Raw genomic sequence first — 24929 nt, forward strand, 5'->3', positions numbered from 1 at the left:
CAGGTTAATTATGTACCTCTTTACTAAATCTAGCAGTTCAGTCAGGTAGTGGTTTTAGGCTTGATTAGTTGTAAAAATACTGAAAGAAACAAACTATAAAAGTATTAGATTGAATAACATTCTGAAAAATGTTGATGAATTCAGCTTGATGTATTGGTAACTATTTAGAGATGCACCATGGTTTGTTGTGTTTAGGGAAATGGTTTTATTGTTTTGATGATAGGTCTGATTGTACGGTTGCTCAGGTTTCCATCGGATTTAATTAGCCTTATATCACAGTAATATGAGCAATTTATTCCATGGTATGAGATAGACTAATGGAAAATTCTCATTTAAATATTGGGAATTAAACCTAGATCAAAAATTTTTATTGACTTTATGTTTCAATTCAAATCAATCTCTTAAAAAAAGAACGTTACATCATGATAAATGTAAAATGGGGCAATAATTTGTTGATTTTGAAAACAGATATTTATTAACTCAGACACTTTTATGATTTGTAAATGATAGCCTAAAAACTAGAAAAAAATAGATAACCACAAAAATCAGTTAACTTATTGAAGAATTGTTGCTATGAAAAGGTCTTGAACCTAAATTCAATAAGTTATCCTTTCCCAGATGAGAGGAGATCTACTTTGCTTTCATAATGAAGAAAGCATGGGCAGAGTGTCAGCTTTTGATTAAGCAGAGAGCTTTATTTGGGGTAAGGAGACAGAAGCAGGGCTTCAAAACATTGAGTGCACCCATTATGAGGTCTGAAGAGGTCTACATGTATAATCTGTTCTCCTTCCATTTGCACAAGGAAGTTCAGAGGACATGCCTACTTTGGAGGTTATTTTTTGCTATTGTTAATTCAATATGCTTGTTAAAGACATTCAACAGTGAAAAGTACATTATTCTACCCTTTCTTGTCATTTTTACATTCCACACTCCTTTACTTTTGATTCCTTTGTGATATGAAGCCCAGAACTGTTTAAAATAGCATATTTGCTTTGTTAATATATCGCTTACTGACCTGATGCATCTTAGAATATAGAATTTTGATGATATTTGTCCCGAACTTATTCAAGGTTGTTCTACTCCTTTCCTTGGGATAATTTTTAGGATCATCTTGGTATTTTGTCCATTTGTCTTTTTTCATTAGATCCTGTTCATTAGTTACAATCAGGGTCTGCTGTAAGTTTTAGATAAGCATTTACATTGTGCTTTGATAGCCATTATCCTTTTCATTCTATGGATGCCAATTTTCAAGCTATTGCATTAACTTTACTATTTATTTAGTGAGTTGTATCATACATTTTTGGTTAAATTAGTTCAGGTATGAGAGTTGGGCACATTGATATATTTTACTTCCACTCTATTAACACATATTTTTTTCCTTTTTTTTTTATATCAGGGGAAAGCACAAGCGCAATCCCCCACTACCAAAAATTATGGAGTCAAGTTTCACACATTTGGGGAAATAACAAGGTTCAGCATATGAGGAGTGCAAATGCATGAGCCTTGCCTCAGGAAAACCACCTTTGTGACCATGCTATCTCTTCTGCTAGGTAAGTATTATCAACACACATTTGACAAATACATTTATTTACTCATTAAAACAAGAGCGATCCATAAACCATTTTGGAGGATTTGTGCTTTCTCAAAGGTTATGAAACCTCTTCAAAGGTTATCTCTAAAAATACACTATTGCCACTCTAATTAATCTCAATGGATTGGCCAAGATATTTATTATAAACAAGGCATGAAGGGCCTTCAGCATTCCTGGAGGATGCAATTTGTAGTTCCCCTGAGATTTGTGAGAGATCAAATAAACCATTGCCCAACAGAAAGAGATACCAAAAGAAACAGAAAAGCCAGTGCATTTTATTTCATGTCTCTTAGAGTCAAAGTCCCGTCAGCTCCAAGGAAGGACTCTCTGGATTGTGCCTAAGGAAAGAAATTGAAGGGTAATGGTATTACCTTTACAGCAGGGGTCTTTGAGAAACACTATGTGCTGAGAGATACCCCATGTCTCAGTCATCAGTATATCTGTGTTTAATCATTGCTCATTCCGTTACTGGATGATGTTTTGATTTTAGATCCTATTGGGAAAAAAAGGATTTTTTCCAGTTATATTGAAAGGTTTTAGTATTTAGGTATATTTACAGTATTTATTTAATATTTTCCAAGGTTTATTGACTGTATTTAATACTGTGTTTTCTTACACTTTGATTATTTCACTTGGTTAATTAAAATGTACTCTGCAAGGTACAATCATTATATAAGGTTTGTATATGTTTTAATTCAATAAACCAATTTATATCACTTTTATAGCATTTTCATTACCCTTTGATCAATTGACTACAGGTCACTGAAGCATGTTAACAAACACAGACAATGGCAGCACCTTCACAGAGTTCTTCCTGATGGACGTCTCAAGCTCCAGGGAGCTCGAAATCTTGCAAGGTCTGATATTCTTAATGGTTTATCTAGGAGCTCTGGCTGGAAATCTTTTGACATTTACCATCATTGTTATAGATGCACATCTTCGCTCCCCCACGTACTTTTTTACGGGCAATTTAGCCCTCATAGATTTTGGCTACATCTCAGTTACTGTTCCCAAATCCATCATGAATTCTCTAATGTGCAGTAAATTGATTTCTCTCAGAGAATGCACTGCTCACACTTTCCTATATATTTTCTTTGAATCTGCAGAGTTCTTTTTCCTTGTGGTTATGTCCTATGACCGCTATGTTGCCATTTGCCACCCTCTGCACTATGGGCTCAACATGACCCCATGTCTGTGCACACAGGTGGCAGGTGTCTCATGGGCCAGTGGGCTGGTCTATTCTGCTGTCCACACAGGGACCATGTTCAGTCACCCCTTCATAAAGTCCAATGTGATTCACCAGTTTTTCTGTGATGTGCCTCAATTTATGAACATAGCATCCCAGGCTGTGCAGTTTTCTGAGTTTGTGACCCTCACTGTAAGTTCTTTCCTCATGTTATTCTGCTTTGTCATCTTATTAACCTCATATGTTTACATCTTTTTAACCGTGCTCCAGATGCATTCTGTAGAAGCCCAGAGCAAAGTGCTGTCAACATGCTCTCCCCAGATCGCTACATTTATTCTCTTTATAGTTTCTGAATTGTTTGGTTGTTTTGGTCATATTTCCAACTCATCAAGTATTCAAGCAATCCTCAAAGCTATGTTCTACTCCATGGTGATCCCCTTATTTAACCCCATCATCTTTAGCCTGAAGAACAGGGAGATTAAATCTGCTCTGGACAGAATGTTTAAAAGAGCTTTCCAATTTCACAGAAGAGATATTGTCCCTTAACTGGACATTAATGTTTCAATAATTAATGTAGAAATGTATACAAAACACATTTTTTTGTGTACAAAAACATTACCATAAAAATAAGTTATTTGGTCATTTGATAAAGAAAAAGATGGATCTATTAATAAATTAGCTATAGATAATTATGCAGTTAATAAAGAAAAGTCTTGCTTACTATTACTTTTATTCCCTCTTTTTAGTTACTAATTATTTTGTGGTATGTAGTGGATATTTTGTGTTGTAGTAGCCCCATGGATTTGTAAGTTAATAACACCTACAATGATAATTTATTTGCCATATGCACACATTGGTATGCACAAAGGTGAGAAAAAAAATCAGATTTATTTTTCTGTAAAAATCACCCATATGTATAATTTTATACCAAAAATAATAATTTTTTCATCTAGCCTTTTTGTTTCAGTGTATTTCCACATTCTATAGATAAACAGATACTCTGTCACTTTATTAGATAATTACAGAAAAGAATACTCATATTAACAACTCCATCCATATGCATAAACATAAATTACATAAAATATATTGCTGATTGTCCATCCTTCTTAGGCTTAGCAAGGTCAAAAAAGATAATTTGTACACAGGGAATTTGAGAATATCTTGTAAACATGAGAAATATAGAGAAACATGAAATAATACTTGTCATATGAAACAAAGCATTGTGATAGTGCTTTAATGCTTAAAATGTGTGTTAATAATTTATAGGACAAAAAAATAAGAACACAGCAATTGCGGTTGAATTTAATCATTGACATTTCTGAACATGGACCATGGGTGGCATCTGGTGGATTGTCACAGGGCGTAGTCCTGGAGAAGCTAGTCTTGGTAGTAGATAGCATATAAAACATTGATTGACACACACTACATGATTCCTAATGATGCAAGAAGTAGTAGGATGTGGACAGCCAGTAGAACTCATGAGCCAGGTAAGGGGAAGGCAGGAGGGAAATAGGGTCAAGGCCTCACAGGAAACAATGAGCCACATCCTGGGGATCTGGAGAATTTAGCCTGAAAAACAAACGGGTCTTCCTAGCAACAAGCCACTGACAGTCCTGTAAACTTCCTTTTTTTTGGTTTATAATCCCTAGGCACTAAAGCCACAGTGGCCTCCACTTTTGGAGCCCCTTCTCTTTAGAGGGAGTCTCTTTCTTTCCTTCTCACTCATTATTAAAAACCTTGCTGGTTATTCCATACTCTTATCTTCTGGCTTCATTATTCGTTGCCTCCAAGACATGATCCTGGGAAAAACAGCATCTCAGCCAGTAATGCTGTCATCAGAGAAAAAGTTGTTTTCAATCCCCTTAAAAATTTTCATGGAGTTGTTGTCTGTATAATATTTATTTCAGTATTGAGTTAAATATTTTATTTGAGGAGAGGAGGGGAAATTGTATTCAGAAAAAATGGGCTTTTATGATTTCCATGATTTTCAGATATATGGATAACCTTGAACTAGCCTACAATTAAATCTTAAGTTGAACAAATTATGACATGTCATGATCTGAGGCCCTAATTGGGCAGAACAGAAAACAGGTGTCCTTCAAATATAGTTGCTAGATCAGTAAAATTCAATTTCTATATGGCCATCTGTATGTGTTGCATGATCCACTCAAATAAATATTACAAAAATAAATACATATGTTTACTTCTGTTTCTTAAAACCCACCACAGTTGTGAAGTAGTATTCTCTATTTTCATGACATCTTTTCTCACTGGACTCAAACCACTGTACAATCATGGCACATTTATGATTTTATCCTATGATCTTATTCAAAATCTATCTACTCACATATTAATTAGAATTCTCACAATCATCTCAAGATTCTTTCTTCACTATACATTAAGAGGCAGAAAAACTTCAGAGTCCATTGTGCAGTTATACATATTTTAAAATATTTATTCTGTGCCTATTAATTTCAAATGTATTACATAAGTTTTATCATTAATGTTGACTTTTGCTGCTTTTTTAAACAACTTTCTTATAAATATGATAGGTAAGTAAATTGATCTTGTTTTACCTCATTTTTATGTTTCACAAATATCATTATTTATCATGTAACATATATATGTATGAATTTTTTTCCTATATGATATTGTTTTCATTATAATGAGTAAGTAATTTTAAGATGTCATTATCTCATCACTTACCCAGAAGCTATTTTGGGGATCTTGTGCTTTCCAAAGTTTTACCTATTTAAATCCCTTTACTTAAAGTTTAAAAACCCTTATTTACTTAAAGTTTAAAAACCCTTATTTAAAGTGTATCTGTAAAATACCTACTGCCAATCTAATTAATCTCAATGGATTGGCCAGAATTTCTATGGAAAACAAGACATTGAAGGTCTGCAGGTTTATAAGAGCCTGTGTTTAGTAGTTGTTCTGAGGCTTGTCAGAAATCCAAGCACAGCAATGCCCTCCAAAAAGAGATCAACAAGCAATTCAGAGAAGCCCAATGCACATTTCTTCATGTGGGTTACCATAAAAATACACCTGTAAGAAAGGTTTCTTTGAAACACATTCAATAAGAGGACTGAAGGGTAATGATATTGGTCTGTACATCAGTGTGCCTTTGTGAGAGTAAATCAATGTAGTAAATTACATACAGCAGACATTTCATTCCATACAAGCATAATTTGTACTTTAATTATGGTCTCTAGTATTATCTTCTTAGTTTATCCTTTGACTCCAGGGAGAGACTGGAAAACTTCACCATCTTCACAGAATTTCTCCTGATGAATATCTCAAGGTCCCAGGAACTCCAAGTCTTTCAAGTTCTGTTTTTCTTACTGATTAAGTGGGAACCTGGTTAAAAATTTTATGGTCCCTATATTTATTTCCCAGTGTAATTGCCTGTGGGAAATTTGTCCTACTTAACTTTTGGTACCATCTCAATTTGCAATCCCAAATACATCATGACTTATCTAATTGGTAGTGAATTGATTTCTCTCACAACATACAATGTCGAAACCTTCCTACTTATCTTTTAGGAACCACAGAGTTCTTGCTCCTTGTTTTCATATCCTGTGACTGCTCTGTTGCCATTTGCCACCCTCTGCACTATGGCCTCACATGACCCAGTGTCTGTGCACAGGTAACTGGTGTCCTATCTTCTGCCACTCACAAATATTAACTCAAAATGTATTAAATAATTAAATGGGTGACCTGAAAACATTCATAAAAAAAATAATGTGGGAATTCATCATATTAGAAAGCATCACTGCAAAAACAACACAAAAAGTAATCCAAGAAATAAATGGACATAGTATATAAAAGGCAATTTTCCAAAGGAGATATATAAATGGGCAACATATAGATGAAAAGATGCTATGTATCACTTAATAGAAGAGATAGAGATAGAGTAATTAGGAAAATGAAAATCAAAGCTACACTAAGGTATCACCTCAGTGTAGTTAGAATTACCATAATCTAAAAGATAATGGAAAAATACTAGCATGGAAGTGAAAAAAGGGAACCACAGTACACTCAGCGTTATTATAAATCATAGCAGCCACTATGGAAACTAGCATAAATAATGCTCAGAAAATCTAAAACATAAATACATGATCCAGCTATTTCATTTTTCGGAATATGTCCAAAGGAAATGAAAACACTAAGTTGAAAAGTCATCTGCACCTGTCTATTTATAACATGATTAATTACAAATTTCCAATTGTGGGTAAAATTTCAGTATTCCCGGGATCTCTAACCTGGCCTTAGTCTATCTTGTATTAATAGGTGTTTCTAAGTGGTGGAGAGGAGTAGTCCTTCTCCATAACAGTAAGTGCTTATAAGGGATGGGGGAAGAGTGAGTGCACACCTGGACTGGAGAAGTTGTATTTTATTCTTCTTAGCCAGGACAGGGAGAGACACGAGCCAGTGGGAGTAGTGACTTCCTGTAAGCAATAAATGGGTTTCTCACACTTTGTTTTCCACTTGACTGATTTCAGTTCAAAACATTTTATTTGCCATGGGTTGAGATAAAAATATTTTTCCCCCAGAAATAGTTGGCAGTATCTCTGAACCTGACATCTCTCTTCACGGGTGTGACACTCAGGGGGGCTGCCCCTAGAGATGGAGAGAAGATGCAGAAACCCCATGCGGATGGTGGGGAATCTCTAGTTGCTGCTGCGGTGGGGGCTGATGACTCACCATTACCTCTGGCAGATGTGGAGGGTGTGGTTTCAGCAAGGGGATTCTACTTGGGGAGACCCTGATGAAAAATTGGTCTAGTGTACAGTTCCTCCTAGATGGGTGGGACATTCTGCAGAATTGGGAAGGGTAGACACACTGGAAGCTGTGGCATTAGCCCTCCATGAGATAGAATACTGCTTAGAGGCCCTTAGTGCCCATGTAGCAGCCAGAATTGTGGGAAGTTTGTTTCTTGAGATAGTGGAAAGCTTTAACAAGGAAAGAGACACACACCAGCATCACCTGGAAGAGCTGGGTAGCAACCTACCAGATGCCTTTAAGAAAGAGAGACAAGTATTAAGAATATTGAGAAGTGAGATTGTGCTCCTGGAAGATATTTTAGCAGTGAGGGAGGAGGCAGCAAGAGAATCCAACTTGCAGGAGGCCATGGGGTAGGGTGAGAAAGGAGTGGTGCCTTCAGCCCTGGAGATGGTACAGGAGATATCTGGGAGGATGGGGCCTGGGTTAGAGGGTGGGACTGTTGCTGAGGCCACAGCCCAGAGCACCAGCGTCTCCTGTATTAAAGGCCTGACCAGTTGCAATTAAGAAAATAAAAATGCAAAAACTGCAGGCTCCGTGGGGGAGGAACAGCCTCCTCCTCAGGCTGTGGAGCTCTCCATACTCTCCCTATTCCCAGGATGAACTGGTGGACATGAGTATCCAGTTTTGGCTGAAGCCCTCAGAACATCTGCCAACATGACTTTTGTGTCTTTGGGGTATGAGGGTGGAAAACATCATTATGTCTCTTTCTGAAATGGGTAGATTGGCTTCCCTGATGACTCTCCCTTCCCTATGGCAGCGATTGCAAAGTGCCCATCGCACACACAGAATCATGCATACTGGATTGGCTCACAGCAGCCATCAGGAAGGTTTGGTCTAATAATGATGATTTACCACAGTTACTTACTTGCCAGAAATTGCATGCAGAGCTCCAGCAGATGTTATGGGAGTAGGGCATGAATGATACCATCTGTAATATGGAGCCCCAGGGCCCTGGTGAGGAGTTGTTCACCAGGAGAATGAGAAATGCTCCATACGGTTCCCCAGTCTTTCTTTGTGTCCTTAGAAACTATTTTTGCACACTACATAGGGCAACCCATAAGTGAGGCTATCGTACTTTAGAAGAGATGGCGGAGGTTGAAACAATCAGAGCATAGAAGGAAGTACAGGCTACAACTGAAATGAGAGGTGAAAAGGCTCAGCTGAAGGTCTCAAGGACCCAGATGTAGGTTGATTTGATAAAGGCCAGGATAGTAAAAGAAAAACTTGATGGGAAACCCAAGGGTGTCTTGTTAGAACTGTGGCACCAATTAAAGCCAGAGCAGCCGTCCCAGCCACTGAGGTCCAGGACTTGGAAGCCGGAGGCAAAGCCCCATGTCCAGCCTGTGTCCCTGTGAGACTTCCTGTGGGACAGTACTCAGGCCCTGCCTGTGCCCTCACCCCCACAAGATGACAACTGGAAATGGTGGTTTGACTAAGGGGCTTTCAAGGCCCCTATCTTGGGGGATGTGGTGGGGCCAAGAGGCCATATGTAGAATTAGCAATTCATTGGTCCCCCACAAATATACAATGTGTCCTGGCACTGGTGGACACAGGAGCTGAATGTTCTCTGATTTATGGCAAGCCTGAACATTTTCCTGGGACCCCTGCTATAGTAGATGGCTATGGGGTAAGGCAATTAGAGTGAAGAAAGCCCAAGTCCCACTGGTGATAAGGCATTTACTGCCAAAGGAGTACATTGTACACATTTCTCCCATCCCTGAATATATTTTGAGGGTGGATACATTGCAAGGCCTGTGGCTACAGACCACAGCAGGTGAGTTCAGACTGAGGGTACATGTGGTAAAGGCAGTTCTGAGCAGCATGCTAAGCACCCACCTGTAGCTCTGCCTCTTCCTTGGTGGGTGACAAATACTAATCAAGGTAAATTGCCTGGGGTACTGAAGGAAACCGGAGAAATTCTACAGGAGCTGGAGAAGGTGAGCATCATAAAGCCCACTCACTGTTCTTTTAATTCCCCAGTGTGGCCAGTGAAAAAGCCATACAGCTCTTGGCTATGACCATAGATTACAGGGAATTGAATAAAGTCACACCCCCTTTGCATGCTGCTGACCCCTGTAAGCATCCCTTATGGACACCCTCAGTCATGAACTAGAGACACATCATTATGTTGTGGACCTTGCTAATGCTTTCTTCTCTATTGACATAGCACAGAAAAGTCAGGAACATTTTGTCTTCATTTTGGAAAGCCAGAAGTGGACATTCCTTGTCCTTCCAAAGGGATACATCCATGGTCCCACCATTTGTCACTGACTTGTAGTCCAGGACATGGCCACATGGAAGAAACGACACATGGTGAGGCTGTATCACTAAAGTGCTTATATGCTCATGTCTGATTCTCTGGCATATTTAGAAGGGGCAGTTCCTAGACTGCTGAAATATCTACAGGAGATAGATGGGCTGTGAACAGCACCAAGGTTCAGGAACCTGGTTTGTCTATAAAGTTCTAAGGAATTGCCTGGTTGAGTAAAAGTAAAGTTATCCCAGAAGCAGTCACAGACAAGGTACAGGCTTTCCCTACCCCTACCATTGTGTCAGTATTAAAAGAAATTTTGTGTCTTTTGGGCTACTAGAGAGATTTTATGCCACCCTTGTCACAAATTCTGAAGCCCTTATTCTGGTTAGTACAAAAGAGCATCATGTGGGACTGGGATGAGACATCAGCAGCTGCTTTTACTGCTGCTAAGAAAGCAGTGAAGGCCATACAGGCCTTGAGTGTAATGGATTCATCAATGCCCCATGACCTAGATGTTAATGTAACTCTAAATGGTAATGGATGGGGCCTTTGACAGTGGCATGAATGGATTCTGGTCACAACTCTGGAAATTAGTAGAGATCCGGTACACCTTGATAGAGAAGCAACTGGCTGCTGTGTCCCACGCCTTGATGGCTACGGAGCCCATCACCAGAACAGCTCTGACCAAGCTAATAACTACCTATCCCATCATGGGGTGAGTGCAAGAGTGAACACAATGGACATGGAGCAGCATGGCTCTGGTGCCTAAACTGGTAAATGGGGCACATATTTACAGCACTTTAGTGCCCTCTCTACTAGCCCCTTCAGTTGAGAACAATGCTTATTGGGGCCAGTCACATATGCCAGTGGAAAGAAGGAAGAACTTGCTTTGGAGCCATTGGTAGCCAACAGTCCTTATCAGGAGGGAAAAGCCCCTATATCTGAATATGCTTGGTATACAGCTGGTTCCAGTTGTAGGTAGCACCCCACGTGGAGGGCTGTGGCTTTCCCTTGTAAGATTGAGACAATATGGATGAAGGACGGAGAGGGCAAGAGCAGTCAACTGGTTGAGTTGTGGGCAGTGCAGCTTGTGTTCACCCAGGAGCACTCACCTATCGTTGTTTACACTGACAGCTTGGCCATCTATTGGGGTTTGACACTGTGGCTACAAACATGGTACCATACCAACTGGATGGGTGGTCACTGGACTCTCCCACAGGGAGGGGTGTGAAGGTCTTGTATACTACACCAGAATGAGATACCCTGCCTGTCAATGTCCTATTACAGGACTACTGTTATGCATGCCATGCATTCATCCTCACTGATGGACAATATTAGCTTATGCTGGTGTTATTAAAACATGTATTTTATCACTCTTAAGGTTCTTTTCTTCAATAGTCATTATTGCTAGGACCCACACCGCCTTGTTGAGTTTGTACAGGGCTCTCTACCAGTTCAACTGCTGGCCTCCTGTGAAATGGGTGAGCTATGGAATTAATTCGCATAGGACTTTGAACCTAGCAGGGTCCTCCAAACTGGAGATTATCATGATTTTACTGCTTTTGTTGTATGTTATTAATCAGGTTATGATGATCCAGTTTTTTCACACCAGAGCCATTGTGGAAGATAGGGAGTAGATTGTGAGACAAGATTTCTGGAGGGGTGGGCTGTGGGTATAATTGCAATGTTTCCAGAGTCTCTCACCTGGCCTTAGTCCATCTCTGTATCAATAGGTGTTTCCAAAGGGTGGAGGGAAGTAGTCCATCTCCATATAAGTAGGCCTGTACAAGGGGTGTGGGAAGACTGGGCACCTGGGCCGGAGAGGGGCTTTTTGGCTTCCTCCAGGAGAGACATGGGCAAGTGGGAGTAGTGACTTACTGTAAGGAATAAAAGGGTTTCTCCCACTTTGTTTTTCCCTTTGAGTGATTTTGTTTCAAAAGTTTATTTGCCCCCAGGGGGGAACACATTTCCCCCAAAAGTTAACACCAAGATATGGAAGCCAAAGTGTCCATCAATAGATAAATGGATAGATAACTTGTCATATAAATATACAATGGAATGTTATTCAGCCATAAAAATGTAGCAATCCCTGCCTTTTGTGAAAACGTAGACAGATCTTGAGGTTATGTTAAACGAAATACATCAGAGAAAGAAAAATGCTACATGATTTCACTTATGTATGGAAACTACACACAGAAACACACAAACACTCATATAAATGTGGGGAGCTGTGGAAAGGGGAATTAGAGGAAGGTGTTCAAAGGTCCAAACCTCTAGGTATAAGAAAAATAAGTAGTAGGAATAATTTATGACATGATGACTACACTGCTGTATGATACATACAAAACAAGAGAGTAAATTGTAAGAGATCTCATCACAAAGAGAATGTCTTTTTTTCTTTTCCCTGCATTATACCTACATGAGGTAATATATGTTACCATATATAATATATACAGTAATCATTTAACAATATATATAAATCAAATGATTATGATGCATACCTTAAACTCAGTTAAGTATGTCAATTGGTATCTCATTAAGCAAGAAAAAATTGGAAAATATATCTCACACTCTATGAAAAACTTGTTCAGGCATCCCCACTTTTGTGAAGCCCAAAACATCCTGTACCAAGTGTGAGGGCTCCTGCTACCATGGAATTGACCTCTTATCACTACTCAATAAGCTTTGCAGAATTCCTTGTCGACTTTCCTCCATGTCAACATTAGGAGTGGTGAAGTAGAGACTTCAATATGTAAACTTTCTTATCCTTGGAGATTCCTCTTTCCACTATGCTTTTCTCTAGGAAGACAGTTGCTAAGTAGAATGGTCAAAATATTGGCAAATTGGATTTTTCCCTAAAAACTCCTTCTGTACTTAGTATCTGAGGTATACTAACATTATTAGCCACATTCCATTTATGTTAGGATCCATTCCAAGCAAATTTGTTGAAGGGTCTCAATATGTACCACAATTTCTTTTTCTTGTGCTAGTTTCCCTTCAAAAGATGACAACCATGTAGAAGAAATTATCTATGACCTAGAACACAAGATGGTTGAGATTAGCTAGAGAGGCAAAATGGAAAAAGCCTGTTAAAAAGTGAAAAAAGCCTGTGGGATTTACAGACAATCAAAAATAACAATATCCTCATTTTGGGAATTCCATTAAGATAAGAAAAACACCAAAATATATATTCAAAGCAATAAGGTCTGAAAACTCCCAACCAGAAGGAGAAAAATGTATTAAGATCCGTAAGAAAAAATAACCCAAAATGTTGAGCTCAGTTAGGACTGCAATGAGACACGTTATAAGAAATGGTCAGGGGGCGGGGCCACGATGGCAGTGTGAGTAGGACAGTGGGAATCTACTCCTAAAAACAAATATTTTTTGAAAATCCAAGAAATACAACTAATCCTAAAACAGAGACCAGGAGACACAAGACAGCAGCCAGACTACATACACACCTGCGAGAATCCAGCGCCTGGTGAAAGGGGTAAGATACAAGCACTGGCCTGGCAGGACCTGAGTGCCACTCACCCCAGCTCCAGGTGGGGTGGGAGGAGAGGAGATGGAGCGGGAAGGGAGAGGGAGCCCAGGACTGCTAAACACCCAGCCCTAGCCATCCGAACCAGAGCACAGACACAGTGCATGCGTGGGATGCTGGAAACTGGACAGCAAGACCTTTGAGCGGGTCTCGAAGCCGGTGCCCCTGTGACAAAGAAAAGCGAGTGCTTTTTGATTGTCTTAAAGGGACAGGGATGCCACAGCTGGATGGAAGCTTCCCGGGACAAAGACCAGCGGCTGGAAGTTCCAGGGAACCCGGGAACATTAACCCCCTCGGCAACAGCTCTGAGACCCCTCACGGAGGTAAACAGCCAAACAGAACCCCGCCCATTACCCCTCTGGGGCCCTGCCATAGCAGAGCAGCACCCTGAGGTTGGCCATGCCCACAGCAAGGGAGCTTCCTCCATACATGCTGGGCAAGATACAGAGACTCGGTCTACACGCAACTGCCCAACGCAAGCCACTATGAGTTGCAGTAGTCACAGTAAAAAAGGCCAGGAGCTAGTGGAAAGCCTTAGCCCTCCCAGACAGAAACTAAATAGCTCAAAATTGCACCTGTCAAAATGATAAGGCAAAAATATTTGATCCAGACAAGACTAACCCAGACAGCTTCTGCATCTGCTACATCTTCACCTGAGAAGGAACCTGGGGAGATAGATTTAACCAGTCTTCCTGAAAAAGAATTCAAAACAAAAGTCATAACCATGCTGAAGGACTTGCAGAGAAATATGCAAGAACTAAGGAGGGAGAATACAGAAATAAAACAAGCTCTGGAAGGACATCAAAACAGAATGGAAGAGATGCAAGAGACCATTAATGGACTAGAAAACAGAAAACACAAATGCACAGAAGCTGATGCAGAGAGATAAAAGGATATCAAGGAATGAAAGAACTTAAAGAAAACTGAGTGACCAATCGAAATGGAACAATATCCGCATTATAGGGGTGCCAGAAGAAGAAGAGAGAGAAAAAGGGATAGAAAGTGTCTTTGAAGAAATAATTGCTGAAAACTTCCCCAAACTAGGGGAGGAAATGGCCACTCAGACCACAGAGGTACACAGAACTCCCATGACAAGGGATCCAAGGAGGGCAATACCAAGACACATCATAATTAAAATGGCAAAGATCAAAGACAAGGACAAAGCATTAAAGGCAGCCAGAGAGAAAATAAAGGTCACCTACAAAGAAAACCCATCAGGCTATCATCAGAATTCTCAACAGAAACCCTACAGGCCAGAAGAGAATGGCATGATATACTTAATGCAATGTACCAGAACGTCCTTGAGCAAAGACTACTGTATCCAGCATGTTTATCATTTAAAAATGAAGGAGGGATTGAATAATTACCAGAAAAGAAAAAGTTGAGGGAATATGCCTCCAACAAATCACCTCTACAGGGCATCTTACAGGGACTGCTCTAGATGGGAGCATGCCTTAAAAGAGCACAGAACAAAACACCCAACATATGAAGAAGGGAGGAGGAGGAATAAGAAGGGAGAGGAATAAAGAATCATCAGACCATGTTTATAATAGCTCAATAAATGAGTTAAGTTAGTAAGATAGTAAAGAAGCAAACCTAGAAACTTTGGTAACCACAAACTTTAAGCCTGCATTGGCAATAAGTACATACCTTTCAATAATCACCCTAAATGTAAATGGACTGAATGCACCAGTCAAAAGACAAAGAGTAATAGTATGGTTGAAAAAGTAAGGCCCATCCATATGCTGCTTACAAGAGAATCACCTCAAAACCAAAGACATGCACAGACTTAAAGTCACAGGATGGAAAAAGATAGTTGATGAAAAAAACAGAGAGGAAAAAAAGCAGGTGTTGCAATACAAGTATCAGACAAAACAGACTGCTAAATAAAGAAAGTAATAAAAGATAAAGAAGGACATTACATAATGACAAAGGGCTCAGTCCAACAAGAGGATATAACCATTATAAATATATATGCACCCAATACAGGAGTACCAACATATGTGAAACAAATACTAACAGAATTAAAGGAGGAAATAGAATGCAATGCATACATTCTGGGAGACATCAACACACCACTCACTCTGAAGGACAGATTGACCAGACACAAAATAAGTAAGGACACAGAGGCACTGAACACCACACTAGAACAGATGGACCTAATAGACATCTACAGAACTCTACATCCACAAGCAACAGGATACACATTGTTCTCAAGGTCACATTGAACATTCTCTAGAATAGACCACATACTGGGCCACAAAAAGAGCCTCAGTAAATTCCAAAAGATTGAAATCCTACCAACCAATTTATCAGAGCACAAAGGCATAAAACTAGAAATAATATGTACAAAGAAAGCAAAAAGTTCACAAATACATGGAGGCTTAACAACACACTCCTAAATAATCAATGGATCAATGACCAAATCAAAATGTAGATTCAGCAATATATGGAAACAAACGACAAAAATGACACAAAGCCCCAACTACTGTGGGATACTGCAAAAGCAGTCTTAAGAGGAAAGTATATAGCAATCCAGGCATATTTAAAGAAGGAAGAACAATCCCAAATGAATGGTCTAATGTCAAAATTATCGAAATTGGAAAAAGAACAAATGAGGCCTAAGGTCAGAAGAAGGAGGGACATAATAAAGATCAGAGAAGAAATAAATAAAATTGAGAAGAATAAAACAATAGCAATAATCAATGAAACCAAGAGCTGGTTCTTTGAGAAAATAAACAAAATAGGTAAGCGCCTAGCCAGACTAATTACGAGGAAAAGAGAGTCAACACACATCAACAGAATCAGAAACGAGAAAGGAAAAATCACGATGGACCCCACAGAAATACAAAGAACTACAGAGAATACTATGAAAACCTATATGCTAACAAGCTGGGAAACCTAGGAGAAATGGACAACTTCCTAGAAAAATAAAACCTTCCAAGACTGACCCAGAAAGAAACAGAAAATCTAAACAGACCAATTACCAGCAACGAAATCAAAGTGGTAATCCAAAAACTACCCAAGAACAAAACCCCTGGGGCAGATGGATTTACCTCAGAATTTTATCAGACATACAGAGAAAATAATACCCATACTCCTTAAAATTTTCCAAAAAATAGAAGAGGAGGGAATATTCCCAAACTTATTCTATGAAGCCAAAATCACCCTAATACGAAAAACAGGCAAAGAGACTACCAAAAAAAAAACTACAGACCAATATCCCTGATGAATGTAGGTGCAAAAATACTCAACAAAATATTAGCAAACTGAATTAAAAAATACATCAAAAGGATCGTACACCAAGACCAAGTGAGAATTATCCCAGGGATGCAAGGATGGTACAACATTCAAAAATCCATCAATATCATCCACGACATCGACAAAAAGAAAGACAGAAACCACATGATCATCTCCATAGATGCTGAAAAATAATTCGATAAAATTCAACATCCATTCATGATAAAAACTCTAAACAAAATGGGTATAGAAGGCAAGTACCTCAACATAATAAAAGTCATATATGATAAACACACAGCCATCAACATACTAAACAGCCAGAAGCTAAAAGCTTTTCCTCTGCTATTGGGAGCAAGATAAGGATGCCCACTATCCGCACTGTTATTCAACATAGTACTGGAGGTCCTAGCCACGGCAACTAGACAAAACAAAGAAATACAAGGAATCCAGTTTGGTAAAGAAGAAGTTAAACTGTCACTATTTGCAGATGACATGATATTGTACATAAAAAATCCTAAAGACTCCACTCCTAAAGTACTAGGTCTAATATCGGAATTCAGCAAAGTTGCAGGATACAAAATTCACACACAGAAATCTGTGGCTTTCATATACACTAACAATAAACTAATAGAAAGAGAAATCAGGAAGACAATTCCATTCACAACTGCATCGAAAAGAATAAAATACCTAGGAATAAACCTAATCAAGGAAATGAAAAACCTATACCCTGAAAACTATAAGACAATCTTAAGAGAAATTAAAGAGGTCACTAACAAATGGAAACTCATCCCATGCTCTTGGCTAGAAAGAATTAATATCGTCAAAATGTACATCCTGCCCAAAGCAATATACAGATTTGATGAAACCCCTATCAAATTACCAACAGTTTTCTTCAATGAACTGGAACAAATAGTTCAAAAATTCATATGGAAACACCAAAGACACCGAATAGCTAAAGCAATCCTGAGAAGGAAGAATAAAGTGGGGGCGATCTCACTCCCCAACTTCAAGCTCTTCTACAAAGACACAGTAATCAAGACAATTTGGTATTGGCACAAGAACAAAGCCACAGGCCAATGGAACAGACTAGAGAATCCAGACATTAAACCAAACATATATGGTCAACTAATATTCGACAAAGGGGCCATGGACATACAATGGGGAAATGACAGTCTCTTCAACAGATGGTGCTTTCAAAACTGGACAGCTACATGTAAGAGAATGAAACTGGATCACTGTCTAACCCCATACACAAAAGTAAATTCGAAATGGATCAAAGACTTGAATGTAAGTCATGAAACCATAAAACTCTTAGAAAAAAACATAGGCAAAAATCTCTTAGACATAAACATGAGTGACCTCTTCTTGAACATATCTCCCCGGGCAAGGGTAACAAATGCAAAAATGAACAAATGGGACTATATCATGCTGAATAGCTTCTGTACATCAAAGGACATCATCAATAGAACAAAAAGGTATCCTACAGTATGGGAGAATATATTCGAAAATGACAGATCCGATAAGGGGTTGACATCTAAAATGTATAAAGAGCTCACACACCTCAACAAACAAAAAGCAAATATTCCAATTAAAAAGTGGGCAGAGGAGATGAATAGACAGTTCTCTAAAGAAGAAATTCAGATGGCCAACAGACACATGTAAAGATGCTCCACATCGCTTGTCATCAGAGAAATGCAAATTAAAACCACAATGAGATATCATCTCACACCAGTAAGAATGGCTACCATCCAAATGACAAACAACAACAAATGTTGGCGAGGTTGTGGAGAAAGTGGAGCCCTCCTACACTGCTGATGGGAATGTAAATTACTTCAATCATTGTGGAAAGCAGTATGGATGTTCCTGAAAATGCTCAAAATAGAACTACCATTTGACCCAAGAATTCCACTTTTAGGAATTTACCCTAAGAATGCTGCACTCCAGTTTGAAAAAGGCAGATGCACCCTATGTTTATCGCAGCACTATTTACAATAGCCAAGATACGGAAGCAACCTAAATGTCCATCGGTAGATGAATGGATAAAGAAGATGTGGTACGTATACACAATGGAATACTACTCAGCCATAAGAAGAAAACAAATCTTACCATTCGCAACAACATGGATGGAGCTAGAACGTATTATGCTCAGTGAAATAAGCCAGGCACAGAAAGACAGGTTCCAAATGATTTCACTCTTTTGTGCCGTATAATAACAAAAGAAAACTGAAGGAACAAAACAGCAGCAGAAGCACAGAACCCAAGAATGGACTATAGTTACCAAAGGGAAAGGGACTGTGGAGGATGGGTGGGAAGTGAGGGATAAGGGCGGGAAGAAAAAAAAGTGGTATTATGGTTAGCATGTATAGTGTTGGGGGGTTTACGGGGTGGGCTGTGCAACAGAGAGAAGACAAGTAGTGATTTCACAGCATCTTACTATTTTGATATACAGTGACTGTGAATGGGAATGTGGGGGGGACTTGGTGAAGGGGGGAGCCTATTGAACATAATGTCCTTCATGTAATTGTAGATTAATGATACCAAAATAAAAAAATAAATAAAAAGTAAATAAAAGAAAGGGTCAAGCATGCTGCAGCTCCCAGTGTCTTTGGATTCTGGGCCGAGCGTGGCCGTGGCTTAGCTGATGGGTTTCCTTGGGCACCGACCGTTACTACCTAAAGCTGCTGCAGAAATGAGATTTTGGAGGGTATTTATGTTCTCTGCTCTTCCCTGCAGAATCCAGAAGCTCTGCTCTTGCAGTGAGGGCCCTTAATTCGAACTGTCTCAGGCTGGTTAAGGACTCGATCTCTGAGAAAACAATTGGACTGACGTGAATGCAATTTTGGGAAAAAAACTGTGGATGATATGTACTGTGACAGTCCATCACATTAGCCTGTGGCCATTGAACTGTGGAAGTCTGTTAAAAGACATAACCTGACTAAAAGATGAAAATTATTGATGAAAGAGAAAAAATTTGAATGACAGAGCATACTGTAATATCCAGGAACTAGAAAATTATGCTGAAAACACGAAGTTATCTTTTTATTTAACACTGGATGTACTGGGTGTAAAGCACCTTCATGCAGATCATGTTGCAAGTCATATTGGAAAAGCACAAGGCATTGCCAGTTGCTTGAGAGCAATGCCCCATCATGGTAGCAGAAGGAGGGTGCTCCTTCCCATGGATGTTTGTATGCTGCATGGTGTTTCACAAGAGGATTTTCTATGGAAGAACCAAGATTAAAATGTGAGAGATGTGATCTATGATATTGCCAGCCAGGCACACTTGCACCCAAACCGTGCTAAGTTCTTCCACAAAACTGTTCCTGTGAAAGCATTTCCTGCTTTTCTTCAGGCAGTTGCCCTAGAAGACCATTTAAAGAAAATTCAGCATGTGTATTTTGAAATATTCCACCCATGTTTACAGCAGAAAAATATATTCCTTCCATTATTTTTGTATATTCAGTCATAGAGAAAAAGATATTAAAATAATTTCATGGCACTGATAAAAAAAAGAAAATGGTCAAAAAGTCAGTGACAAATATAGCTTTAAAAATGACAACAAAGATAGTACATCTTTATGTGGTAAACACCATAATTATGTCAGTCAACAAAAATTTCCAGACTGGGTGAGAAAGGGATTACATAATCAAATAATGAAAAAGCATCCTGCCAAGAAGGATTTCCATAAACAGCAGAGCTGTAGTTTAGAAATGAATGAGAGATAAAAACATTCCCAAACAAAAGCTGAGGATGTTCATCACCACTACACCTGCCTTGCAAGAAATGCTGAAGGGAGTTCTCTGAGTTGAAGTAAAATGAATAGAATTATCATAAAATAAGAAGATAGGGTAAAATTCACTGGTAATGGTTAAAATATATTCAAAGAGGGATTCTCTAATACAGTAAAGATGCTACATAAAACATACATTTACATCTCTAGGTCAAAAGTTAAAAACAAAACCAATAAATGTAACCATAATAAAAAAATCTGTTGGATATAAATTGTTTTTAAGTATTTAAATATTATAACATCCATTACATTATATGCGAGATGGAGGAGAAGTAAAAGCACAAAGATCAGAGGAGTCATAAAAAGATGGTGGTGAGAAGTGCAGAAACCTCCCAAAATCACATAAAACACAGAAATATAGCAAATACAACTAATCCTGAAAGACTGAAGAACAGACAGCTTACATCTGGTGAAAAGAGAAGACCTCACAGAAAAGGGGAAAGTAGCAAAACTGAGAACTAGTGGCACCTATGTGCTCACCCTACCCCAGCCCAAAAGCTGGGAGAAGAGGAATGGAGCAGGAAAAGGGTAGAAGCCCAGGACTGCTGAAAACCCAGCCCTGGAAATCCTCTACAGGAGCACAAACACACATGACATGGTGCTCTGAAGGCTAGTGGGGTTGGAAATCTAAGACAGGAAGAGTACTCAGAAAGACTGAGATTCCAGCTGCTTGTGGAGAACAGTAATGCACTACTGGCTGCCCTGGGACAAAAGAAAGGTGGGCATTTTGAAAGACTGCCCAGCAGCAAGAGGGGCACGAAAGGGGCAAAGATTACACAGAGTTCACTGCTCAGGAGAAAGGACATGTGGAGAAAATCTTCCTGACACTCTCAGATCAGCAGGTTTAGAACTCTTAGGAGCATCAGATATTCCATCCCCCTGGTTGACAATGCAGAAAATCTAAACAGAACAACCAGCAATTAAATTAAATTTCTAATTAAAAAAGTACCTAAGAACAAAATCCTTGGACCAGATGGCTTCACCACTAAATTTTATCATACATTTAGAGAACACCTAATACCCATCCTCCTTAAAGTTTTACAGTAAAGTAGAAGACGAGGAAATACTTCCAAACTCATTCCAGGAGGCCAGCATCTAATATCAAACTAGGCAAAGACACCACAAAAAAGAAAACTACAAACCAATATCCCTGATGAACATATATGTAAAAATACTCAACAAAATATTAGAAAACTGAATTCAAAAATACACTAAAAAGATCGTCATGATCAAGTGATAGTTATTCCAAGGATGCAAGGATAGTCCAATATTTGAAAATCCATCAATATCATACACAACATCTATAAAAAGGACAAAAATCAAATGATCATCTCAATAGATGCTAGAAAAGCATTTGACAAAATTCAATATCCATTTATGATAACTGTCAACAAAATGTTTATAGAGGGCAAATACCTCAACATAGTAAATACTATATATGACAAATGCACAGCCAACATCATACTTAACAGTGAAAAGCTGAGAGCTTTTCCACTAAGATCGGGAACAAGACAAGGATGCTCACTCTCACCACTTTTATTCAACGGAATACTTGGGATATTTGCCATGGCAATTAGACAACACAATGAGATAAAAGGCATCCATATTGGAAAGGAAGAGGTTAAACTGTCAAAGTTTGCAGATGAAATGGTAATTTACATAAAATACCCTAAGGAATCCAAAAAAAAACTACTAGAACTAATTACTGAATTCAGCAAAGTTTCAGGATACAAAATCAATACACAGAAATCTGTAGCATTCCTATATAATAATGATGAACTAGCAGAAAGAGATATCAGGAAAATATTTCTATTTACAATTGCACCAACAAGAATAAACTAACTAAGAATAAACGTAATCAAGGAGTTGAAAGAACTATACCCTGGAAACTACAAGACACTCATGAGAGAAATTAAAGAAGTCACCAGAAAATGGAAATATATCTCATGCTCATGGATAGGAATAATTAATATTGTCAAAATGGTCATTCTGACTAAAGTAATCTACAGATACAATGTAATCCCTATGAAAATACTAACAGCATTCTTCAATGAACAAGAACTAATAGTTCTAAAATTCATGTTAAACTACAAAAGACCCTGATTGCAAAAGCAGTCCTGACAAGGAAGAATAAAGCTGGGTGGATTATGCTTCCTGACTTCAAGTTCTACTGCAAGCTACAGTAACCAAAACAATTTGGTACTGGCACAAGAACAGATCCGTTGATCAATGGAATAGAACAGAGTCCAGCCATAAACTCACACATGTATGACCAGTTAATATACGATAAAGGAGCCATGGATATACAATGGGGAAATGAGAGCCTCTTACACAAATATTGTTAGCAATACTAGACAGCTACATGTAAGAGAATGAAACTCGATTATTTTCTATGCACAAGTGTCAACTTGAAATGGGTCAAAGTCATGAATGTAAGTAATGATACTGTAAAGCTCTTAGAAGAAAACATAGGTAAAATTCTCTTGAATATAAAAATGAGCAACTTTTTCCTGGACACATCTCCTCAGGAAAGGGAAACAAAAGCAAAAATGAACAAATGGGACTACATCAAACTACAAAGCTTCTGTTCAGCAAAGGACACCATCAGTATATCAAAAAGGCATCTCACAGTATGGGAGAATATATTCATAAATTATACATCTGATAAGGGGTGATAAACATTATATAAAGAACTCATATGCCTTAAAAAGCCAAAAACAATAACCCAATTAAAAAATGGGTGGAGGACCCGAAAAGACACTTCCAAAGCAGAAATAGAAATGGTCAACAAGCACCTGAAAAGATGCTTGACATCATCAATGACCAGGGAAATGCAAATTAAAACCACAGTGAGATATGAACCTAACATCAGTTAGAATGGTCACAATCCAAAAGACAAGAAATAACAAGTGCTGTCGAGGATGCAGAGAAATGGGGACCATCCTACACTGTTGGTGGGAATGTAAATTGGTGAAACCATTGTGGAAAGCAGTATAGATATATAATATATAATATATAATATATTAATATATAATATATAATATATAATATATCATGATAGTTCTTTCATCACAATTCTATTTCATTGCCAGTAACTGGTCTGCTCAGTTTTTGTTTCTTCCAGGATCAGTTTTGGAAGTTGGTGTTTTTCTTGAAAGTTGTCCATTTCTTCTAGATTGTCCAATTTATTGGCATATAATTTTTCATAGTAGTCTCTAATAACTCTGTATTTCTATGGTGTCTCCTGTGATTATCTCCTTTTCTGATTTTGTTTATGAATGTACACTCTTTTACTTGAAAGCCTGGCTAGGGTTTCATCAATTTTGCTTATTTTCTCAAAGAACCAGCTCCTGATTTCATTGATTTTTTTCTATTGTTTTATTCTTCTCTATTTTATTTATTTGTGCTCTGATCTTTACTATCTATCTCCTTCTACTAACATTGGATTTCATTTGTTCTTCTTTTTCTAATTTCTGTAATTGTGAGTGTATACTATTTGGGATTTCTCTCATTTCTTGAGGTCAGCCTGTATTGCTATGTCCTTGTTTTTTCATTTCTGTTCCTCAGATTCCACATAAAAAAGAAATTATATGGCAGAAAAAAATTATGAAATTGCAACGATATATGTACACAAATTTTTTGGCCCCTAATTTAGAATAGCCAAGATATGGAGGCAACCAAAGTGATCACAATTGAACGGATAAAGGAAATGGGATGCATACATACAATGAAATATTATTTGGCCCTAAGAAAGAAGGAAATCTTGACCTATTTTTAGAAAATAGATGAACCTAGAAGGCATTACACTAAGTTGAAGGTCATCCAAATAGAACCTTTATATATTTAAAATGTGTATCTTCATCCATAGACATACACATATATTATACAAACACAAATATACATATAGACAAACACACACTACACATTGTGACATTCTCACTTCAGATAATTTACAAATCCTTCCACATAATTAGGTAACATTTTCATTTATTGGCATATCTTGGTTTACAGTAAACAGCTAAACTTTTGGGACCACACCATTGGATGAGATGATCAACTATACAGGTGTCACTGAATTCCTTCTCCTGGGATTCTCTGAGGACCTGAGGATGAAAACACTGCAGGGTGCCCTGTTCCTCGTGGCTTGCATGGCAGCCCTATTAGGAAATGGGCTCATCATCATATTCATTACTTGGGATCCTCAGCTTCACACACCCATGTACTTCTTCCTGAAGAACTTTTCATTCATAGACCTCTGCTACATCTCTGTCACTGTTCCTAAATTTGTTCTCAACTCCTTGATATATAGGAACAAAATATCCTTAATTGGGTGAGTTTTCCAGTTGTTGTTCTTTGTGACTTTTGCTACTGCTGAAATTGCCATCCTCACAGTGATATCCTATGACTGCTACGTGGCCATCTGCTGTCCGCTGCACTATGAGACCATCATGAACAAGGGGACCTGTGGGCGGATGGTGGTGGCTTCATACATTGGTGGAGGGATCTCTGGAGCCATGAACATGGCAGCAACATTTTCCA

The 24929-nt window shown here is 38.4% G+C and overlaps 1 non-coding gene and 1 pseudogene across 1 annotated transcript; one reads left to right on the plus strand and one right to left on the minus strand.

The window, feature by feature from the left end:
• Nucleotides 1-1393: 1393 nt before the first annotated feature.
• On the minus strand, nucleotides 1394-1558 carry LOC130680507 (U1 spliceosomal RNA). The gene has a single exon (XR_008993534.1). It is a non-coding gene; the product is annotated as a U1 spliceosomal RNA (small nuclear RNA).
• A 17693-nt stretch (nucleotides 1559-19251) lies between these two features.
• LOC118921466 (NADH dehydrogenase (ubiquinone) complex I, assembly factor 6-like) lies at nucleotides 19252-20084 on the plus strand (annotated as a pseudogene).
• Nucleotides 20085-24929: the final 4845 nt, after the last annotated feature.

This window comes from Manis pentadactyla, chromosome 13 (assembly GCF_030020395.1).
Source record: "Manis pentadactyla isolate mManPen7 chromosome 13, mManPen7.hap1, whole genome shotgun sequence".
Taxonomy (NCBI): domain Eukaryota; kingdom Metazoa; phylum Chordata; class Mammalia; order Pholidota; family Manidae; genus Manis; species Manis pentadactyla.